The 9601-nt window shown below is 47.5% G+C and overlaps 1 pseudogene; it reads left to right on the top strand.

Moving 5' to 3' along the window:
* The first annotated feature begins 7189 nt into the window (after window positions 1-7189).
* Window positions 7190-8175, top strand: LOC131924106 (glyceraldehyde-3-phosphate dehydrogenase-like; annotated as a pseudogene).
* The last annotated feature ends 1426 nt before the right edge of the window (window positions 8176-9601 follow it).

The raw sequence follows: 9601 nt of genomic DNA, 5'->3' as shown, positions 1-9601 counted from the left end.
AAAGGCTGTTTTATCTCAAATCTGAACAGAGGAATAGATTTCCTGTGAAGTCTGATGAGAAAAAGAAGAAGAAAAAAATGTGGTTTGACTCCATCGCATGAAGTAATTTACAGTGGGTCCTGCCCTGTCGGAGAACTTCAAAGACCGAAGCGGCATATTTGTGGTTTGCCTGTGTTATCCGACTCTGGGGCTGACACATGTTGCTTTTAGTTCAGGGTTGTAGTTTCCAGTCCTCTGGGCTCTTACGTTATGGTTTCAGTGCGGTCGCATGCATCTCTCCACTGATCTGGTGGAACAGCTACTGTAGGGATACCCCCGTAAACAGACCACAGTACTAACAGAAGCTGCCAGGGAGCAGAGACCAGCCCAGCTTTATGTCATTTTGTTGATTCCGCCCACCTCGCAGGTTGGGAAACCAAGGCTGAATACAAGCGAAGTAAGTGACCCAGGTCACATCGGTAGGAAGGTACGGAGCCTGGCTTCTCACGTGGCTGCTGCAGCCGAGGGCTGCTGCCGAATTTTGCTGTACTGCACACATGCCTTCTTCATTTTACATTCTCTTTGTGCTGTGATAGGCCCCTTTCCTGCTGGATGCCTACCTCAGATACTATCTGCACCCTGCCCATCCCTTACACACACACACACACACACACACACACAAAATCTCATTGTTTTGCTGCTCCACCCATTCCAGCTAGAAGAGTCAGTCAGTCTATCGCCCCTCTGAAAAAAGAGATGATTTTTTTTTTTTTTTTTTTTTTTTTGGTTTTTCGAGACAGGGTTTCTCTGTGTAGCTTTGCGCCTTTCCTGGATCTCGATATGTAGACCAGGCTGGCCTCGAACTCACAGAGATCCACCTGCCTCTGCCTCCTGAGTGCTGGGATTAAAGGCGTGCGCCGCCGCCGCCGCCGCCGCCGCCGCCGCCGCCGCCGCCACCACCACCCACCCACCCCCCCACCCCCCCACCCCCGAGAGATTATTTTTTAAGGCAAGGTCTCAAGTGCCCTTAGGCTGACCTCAGTTTTACCGGATAGCTTAGGATGGCCTTGAATTCCCGATCCTCTTGCTCCACCTCCAAAATGCTGGGACTACAGTCACATGCCACCATGCCTGGTAAAGCCACTCTGAATTTTGTCTGGACCACTGACCTTGGTCCTATTACTAGGCAGCATCTTGTACTGTGTTCAAATGCTTTACCATCTAGAATTCCTTCCTTCCTAACTAAACAAGCTCTAGGAGTCAAGGGCAGCTCCTCAACCCTCTTTGTCGCCCCGTTCCTCCTCCCCACTCCCCAGCCTCAGCCTAGAGTTATGCACACAGTAGGTGTTCATTAAGCCTCTGCATAGGGCAAGAGAGTTGGCTCAGCCCCCTGCTCTTGCAGAGGACTCAGTTTCTATTCCCAGAACTCATATAGAGCAGCTCACCACCAGCTGAAATTCCAGCTCCAGGGGATCAGAACCCCTCTTTGGCCGCTGAGGGCACTGCATGCATGTAGTGCATATATGAGTACTCAGGTGCATACACGTGCACATAAAATAAGTACATAAATAAACTTTTAAAAAGAACCTGGATAGGGGGCTGGAGAGATGGCTCAGTGGTTAAGAGCACAGGCTGCTCTTCCAGAGGACCCAAGTTCAATTCCCAGCAACCCCATGTGGCAGCTCACAACTCTTTGTAAATCTAGTTTCAGGGGATCTGACACCCTCACACAGACATATATGCAGACAAAACATCAATGCACATAAAATAATAATAATAATAATAATAAAGAACCTGGATAAATGAAACTCCAGACAAATACGCCAAACATGGATTCTACACAGGTGGTTTTCAGCAAACAGGGTTCATCCTGAGCACAGGGGCCCTCACTTGTAACCTTTTTTTTTTTTTTTTGGTTTTTCAAGACAGGGTTTCTCTTCATGGCCCTGGCTGTCCTGGAACTATGTAGACCAGACTGACCTCGAGCTCAGAGATCCTCCTGCCTCTGCCTCCCGAGTGCTGGGAATAAAGGCTTGAGCCACCATCCCTCTGCTAAAATCTCATTTTTGCCTTTAAAAAAAAAAATCTTATGTGCATTGATGTTTTGCCTGAATATATGTCTGTGTGAGGGTGTTGGATCCCATGGAGGTGGAATTATAGACAGTTGTAAACTGCCATGTGGGTGCTGGGAATTGAATCCAGGTCCTCTGGAAGAACAGCCAGTGCTCTTAACACACACACACACTTAAAAAAAAAAAATTCTTTCTTTTTTTTTCTGAGACAGAGTTTATCTGAGTAGCCCTAACTATAACCTTTTTTGTAATGCCCCTCCCCCCAACAAATAGATGACCAGCAACAGAAATCCAGTAAATGAAGAAAAGAATGAAAATCCACCTCCATCCTTTGAGAGTAGGCTGGTGCTCTAGTGTGCTTTCTGTTGTTCTAATCAAACACTCTGACAGAAAGCAACTGGTCAAAGAAAAGGTTTATTTCATCCAACACTTCTAGTCCGTCACTGAGGGAACTCCAGGCGGGAACCTGGATGCAAGAACCAACGAGAAATGTCGCTTACTGGTTGAATCATACCGGCTTCATTAGACAGCCCAGGAGCACACGCACAGGAAAATGGTATTGCCTGCAATGAGCTGGACCCCTTTGCACCAGTTAACAATCAAGATAGTCCCCCCACAGACATGGCCACAAGCCAATCTGGTCTAGCCAGTTGCTCCATTGAGGCTCTCCTGTCGGATGACTGTAAACTGTGTCAAGCTGACAATTAAAGCTCACAAGGACAGTTGGACAAATTATCAAAGCACCTCCATGCCCCTTGTTCCCTCACGTATAAAGTAGAAGTGCCGCTTGGAGCTGGGGGGTGGTAGCGCACGCCTTTAATCCCAGCACACGGGAGGCAGAGCCAGGCCGGATCTCTGTGAGTTCAAGGCCAGCCCGGTCTACAGAGCAAGTTCCAGGACAGGCATCAAAACTACACAGAGAATCCTTGTCTCAAAAATACAAAACAAAAACAAAAACAAAAGAAGGAAGGAAGGAAGGAAGGAAGGAAGGAAGGAAGGAAGGAAGAGAAAAGCCGCTTGGAGGGGTTGTGCTAGAATTCTAGACAGTCCCTGCAACAGGACAGCTACAGCCACTGCCGTTGTCCCCATTAGTATATTCTAAACCTTCGTGGCAAATGATTTCACTAACTCAGAAACAGAGAGATGGACACAAGTCTGATGGGTGTGGGGTGGAACATTGCTGCCTGAGCTAATGAAAACAGACAGGCAACCCTGTGGCCCCCGGGTCTTCCGTGGACTGCTATCTGCTGGGTTTCAGGTTTTGTTTTGTGTTTGCTTGTGGCCAGCACGGAACCCCACAGTGTCTTCCCATGGAACTCCAAGTACAGCTGCTGCGGGGGCCTGCTTTTCCTTTCTTTATTAAGAAAAGGAAACAGGAAATTGAATGTAAAACCCTCCAACGGTTAGAGGCACACCGAAGTTGTGAATTTAACCACACCCCCGCCAGGAAATGAAAGCACGGTTCTCACCATAATGTTCCTCGCCGCCGTTCACGGCCCACTCAATGTTTTTCAGATTTGAATTAGATAGTGGAGATTAAAGAACTGAACTTTGGGCAGGAGGGCTATCACCGGGCAATTGTAGACTGAGCACAGCCTTAGTACTCTATAAAAGGAGAAGGGCATTTCCTTTGCTCTATGTCAATATAGTTCCTTCAGATGTCACCTACTGGAGGGAAGGGGCAGATTCGGACCCACTGACGTGTGTGTGTGTGTGTGTGTGTGTGTGTGTGTGTGTGTGTGTGAGATGCCTGTGAAGGTCAGAGGACAACTTATAGGAGTTGGTTCTCTCCTTCTGCCATGTGGGTTTGGGGATTAAACCCAGATGCCAGGCTTGGTAACAGTGACAGGCATCTTTACTTGCTGAGCCATATTGCTGGCCCTTGTTTGGTTATTATTATTATTATTATTATTGGTTTTTCGAGACAGGGTTTCTCTGTGTAGCTTTGTGCCTTTCCTGGAGCTCACTTGGTAGCCCAGGCTGGCCTGGAACTCACGGGGATCCGTCTGGCTCTGCCTCCCGAGTGCTGGGATTAAAGGCGTGCGCCGCCCAGCTGGTTATTTTGTTTTAGTTTATGTGTATGAGTATTCAGCCTATTCGTGTATACATACACACACACACACACACACACACACACACACACACACACACACACATGAATACAAACCACATGTGTACTTGATGTCCACAGACATCAGAAGAGGGCTTTGAATCCCCTGGAAGTGGAGTTACAGACCACTGCAAGTCTCCAGGTGGGTGGTGAGAATTGAACTCGGGTCCTCTGCAAGAACATTAACTGCTGAGCCATCTCTCCAGAGACTCACTCGGTTATGTTGATAAAAGTCTTCCTATGTAGCCCAGGCTGACCTTGAACTCTCCATTCCCCTGGGTGCTAGAACTAAGAGTATTTGCCACCGTGTCCGGCTGTATTGGACCTCATGTTTTATCACCCAACACATTCATGCTTCCTCTGCATCTGGACTCCCGTTCTCCTTCAGGGAATCACCCATTTTCTCCTGAGTCTCAGCATTCAGTCCAAGTGACTCTATGGGTCACCTCCTCAGTAGATAGATGGCTAATAAAGGGATGGCCAATCAGATCCTTGCTCAATTTTCCAACAGTAGTGATTGGTTTAGATATGGTCACATGACCCTGGTGTAACCACCACGGAAAGGGGTGCTGAGAGAGGAGCTGGTGCTGTTCTTCCTCTAGTCTTGAACCCGGAGCCGGAGTAAGGCTGCTGGCAGTCACTAACAGGATGCTGAGAATCGCTCCAGCTTGCCTGGGAGACTTGCTGCGAGACAGGGAGCGACAGGCCCTGCCTGATCCGCTTGATGCGGCCTGGTGCAATGCAGTCTTCCCTGGACTGTTCAGTTCCACGGGGAGCTTCTTAGAGAAACTAGGCTGACCTTCTTCGGATCTCCTCCTGAAGTCACCCCGTGCAGCAAACCTAGATGGAAGCAGATGGACAGGACACACTTCTGTGCCTCCCAGATGACCTACTTAATTTCAACCAAGGCCTCCGGAGAGCCTAAAGACAGGTTTGTTGGGTTTTCCCTCCTTTTCTAATTATAAAATTCATTCCTATTTTAATTGCAATAATAAAAAATCAAATCATACAAATAAAAAAGGGGAAGTCCTCCCCTCTTTCCCTTTCAAGCCACTCTCTAAAGGTAATAGAGTAACCCTGGTTACTAATAATATTGTTTTAAAAATTACCACTTCTGGAAAAAGAAAAACTTGCCACTTACGTTTGCAGAAGGCTTACTGTGTCCCAGCACCATCCTGAGCACCTGTCTGTATCAGCTCACTTAGACTTTGCTAGGGCCTGCACTGAGTAGTTACGATCTATACAGAAAGAATGTACGGCACAGGAAGAGTCAAGTTGCAATACTAACAGTTATTACAATAGTCTGACTTCAGAGCCCAGAATCCAAGTCACTGAGTTACGGTTAGATGTTTAGCCATAGATGCACGCACATACATAGTCAACTAAACCACTGTGGGCTGATGTTACACATTCTCTTCACTGTTATGGCTCATCTGACCATCATCTTTGACATCACTCATTATCACTTTCTAGATAAGACCGTCAAGCTCTTGCTGGGTGAAGTGGTACCTGCCTGTAGTCGGATATGCAGAAGGTGGAGGTGGGAAGACCAGGAGTTCTTGGGCTAGCGTTAGCTACATAGCAAGTCTGAGGTTGGTCTGGGCTACATGAGACCCTTTCTCAGTACTTCTCCATCCCACCCACTTCTCCATCACACACAAAAACAAACAAACAAAAACCTCAAACTCTTGTCTGAGAAACATTTGTGGATACGGGTGACTTACAGGAATGACAACCCACTCACCTGGTGACCAAGCCACCCCTAGACTTCTAGAAAATGATAGTAACCCTCAGAGGATGCGTGGACAATGGATGACATCAGCTTTAAGCCCATGGGTCATTGGCTGAGGGTGTCCACCTATCATCTCTCCTGATACATAAGGGAGGGACTATGTTTCAGGCCAATTTATATTTCCAGAGCCTAGTATGGCTTCCCTGGCTCAGACTAGGTGTTCAAGAACATTTACTGATGCTTCAGGGCAGGGCCTCTAGGAGTGAAACTCATCCTGAGTGCTCTGTGGTGATGCTGTGGAACCTTGAGGATGATACAGCTGACCTGGATTCATAAGCGTTCACTCTCAGTGACGTCATGCTGACGTCCATACAGGATTTCCACACATCTGCTCTCACTCTGCCACAGTGAGGTAGATCCCACACCTTGCATACCAACAGCTAGTTTGTTTGTTTGTTTGTTTGTTTGTTTGTTGTTTGTTGTTTGAGACAGGGTTTCTCCGTGTATTTTTGGTGCCTGTCCTGGATCTCGCTCTGTAGACCAGGCTGGCCTTGAACTCACAGAGCTCTGCCTGCCTCTGCCTTCTGAGTGCTGGGATTAAAAGCGTGTGACACTGCCTCTCCAAAGTTTTTTTGTTTGTTTGTTTGTTTTTTGTTTTGTTTTGTTTTGGCTTATTGGCTACTGCAAAGGCATTATAGAGTGGCGGTTATTAATTTGGGATCTGAAGTCAGACTGCCTTTTGTTCAAATCTTGGCTTTGCTATTCACTAACTCTGTGGCCTTAGGCATGTTGTTTAACCTCAAAGTGGCTTCATTTGCTCACCAGTAAAATGGGTATACTTACCCAGCAAAGGGAAGCCGTGAGGTTTGTCTGAAATGATGGGTATAGAACATTCAAAAGAACAATTAGCATGCCAGCAAATATCCTTACTGTAAAGAGCCGGGTTATCTTTTTCTTTCTTTCTTTCTTTCTTTCTTTCTTTCTTTCTTTCTTTCTTTCTTTCTTTCTTTCTCTTTCTTGAGACAGGGTCTCTCTATATAGCCTTGGCTATCCTGGAAAGGACCAGATAGCAAGGTGTGGTAGTTTACACCTTTAATCCCAGCACTCCAGAAGCAGAGGCAAACAGATTTTGTGAGTTTGAGCCAGCCTAGTCTACATAGCAAATTCTGAGCCAGCTGAGTCTACATAGTAAGACCCTGTCTTTAAAAAAAAAAAAAAAAAGATTGGCTTCTGCGCCTCCCTGTTCCAGAGACAGCTGCATCTTTTCATGCAGTGCCAGCTCATTCCTGAGACACGATGGTGAATGTCAGGGTGAATGGATTTGGCCGAATTGGACACCTGGTTGATTACCTGGCAAAGTGGACATTGTTGCCATCAATGACCCCTTCATTGACCTCAACTACACGGTCTCCATGGTCCAGTATGACTCTACCCATGGCAAGTTCAACGGCATAGTCAAGACTGAGAACGGGAAGCTTGTCATCAATGGGAAGGCCATCACCATCTTCCAGGAGCGAGATCCCACCAACATCAAGTGGGATGAGGCTGGTACCGAGTGTGTTGTGGAATCTACTGGTGTCTTCACAACCATGGAGAAGGCTGGGGCCCACTGGAAGGGTGGGGCCGAAAGGGTCATCATCTCTGCCCCTTCTGCTGATGCCCCCATGTTTGTGATGGGTGTGAACCATGAGAAGTACGACAATTCACTCAAGATTGTCAGCAATGCATCCTGCACCACCGACTGCTTAGAACCCCTGGCCAAGGTCGTCCATGACAACTTTGGCATTGTGGAAGGACTCATGACCACAGTCCATGCCATCACTGCCTCCTAGAAGACTGTGGATGGCCCCTCTGGGAAGCTGTGGCATGATGGCCATGGGGCTGCCCAGAATATCATCCCTGTATTCACTGGTGCTGTCAAGGCTGTGGGCAAGGTCATCCCAGAGCTGAATGGGCAGCTCATGGGCATGGCTTTCGGTGTTCCTACCCCCAGTGTGTCCGTTGTGGATCTGACATGCCGCCTGCAGAAACCTGCCAAGTATGACGACATCAAGAAGGTAGTGAAGCAGGCATTGGCCCACTAAAGGGCATCCTGGGCTACACGGAGGACCAGGTTGTCTCCTGCGACTTCAACAGTGACCCCCCACTCTTCCACCTTCGATGCTGGGGTTGGCATTGCTCTCAATGACAACTTTGTGAAGCTCATTTTCTGGTACGACAATGAATTCGGCTACAGCAACAGGGTGGTGGACCTCATGGCCTACATGGCCTCCAGGGAGTAAGAAGCCCACCCTGGACCACCCACCCCAGCAAGGACAGAGTGAGAGAGAGACCCTTCCTTGGCTGCTGAGCAGTTCCTGTCCCATTGAGCATCCCCTGACACTGAGCATCTCCCGCAGTTCCATCCCAGACCCCCAGAGTAACAGAAGGGGCTTGGGGAGCCCTACTCTCTTGAATACCATCAATAAAGTTCACTGCATCACCCCCCCCCAAAAAAAAAGATCAGATTGCCCATTGTGGGAGTACATACCTTAAAAATCCCAGAACTCAGAGGAGTTCAAAGCCAGTGTTGGATACATAGCAAGTTCAAAGCCAGCAACTTGAGACCCTGCCCCCGGAAAAGAAAATAAACACATAAATCTAAAAAAAAAAAAACATTAATGAAATGACAACATAAGATCCTGTCCTGGCTTTCTCCTGCCGTGTCCTACAAAGCCAGTACACCGCGGGGGTTTTGAAATAGCACACAGGTCGAGCACAGAATGTATTGTTTTAACTTGCTCTCATCCCCGGACAGTGTTCCAATTCATTATTAGTTTCTTGGCAGTTGAAGTGCATGCCTTTCTGGGTGATGGTAACACTGCCTAACACACATAATCCTTTAATACCCTCCTGCTGTGTGTCCCCAGTCCCCTCTCTGCCTTGTGGTCCTCGTCATCTGAGGGATCTTCTCTCTTCCCCTAAGTGGCCCGGCGTCATCTCATTCAAGCAGAGCTATCCCAGCCACCACAGCTGTGGTAGCGTCATGGACTAGGATAACAGGCTTCTTCCGTCTTCTCTCCCGAAGGCTCTCGATCACACAGGCTGTTCTCTTTCCCTCTCTGTCAAGGCAAGATGGCTGTCAAGATTCATATGCCTAAAAAGGAACTGTTTAAATTTTTGAAAATTTCCCCCAAATGCCAATTATATGCCTTACCCTTCTCATAGCCAGTTTCCTCCTAGGTAACTGTCACTATGACTCTATTATCTGAGTGCAAGAGCAAAGGATTCAGGATAATATTTATGTGCACGTGCACACACACACACACACACACACACACACACACACATGTACACACACACACACACACACACAAATCGGTGAAAAGCCATCCCAAAATTATTTCCAGGACTGTATCAGAGGTGAAATTAAATGGCCTAAATTAAATAGTGCATTTAAACCTGATTTGTAGTTGGGAGCTTCTTCTGGTCTTTTCTCATTTTTTTTTTTTTTTTTAAATCAGAAGTACTTGTCAGCTGCCCCTAGAATTGCTGAGATCCCTGACCCCTGGTGTGGTGCAATTGGATCAAGCATTGGGTGCTCCACACTTTCTTCTGTGCCTCAGCCCCTGAGGCCAACCTCATTAGGGTGTGACCTGGGCAGAGACGGCAGCCATAGAGTGGAGATATGATGTTCTCTCCACCCTCACCTACCTGGCTTAAACCCAG

This window comes from Peromyscus eremicus, chromosome 14 (assembly GCF_949786415.1).
Source record: "Peromyscus eremicus chromosome 14, PerEre_H2_v1, whole genome shotgun sequence".
Taxonomy (NCBI): Eukaryota; Metazoa; Chordata; class Mammalia; order Rodentia; family Cricetidae; genus Peromyscus; species Peromyscus eremicus.
The sequence above is the reverse complement of the archived record's forward strand: the minus strand, read 5'-3'. Positions and strand labels throughout refer to the sequence as shown.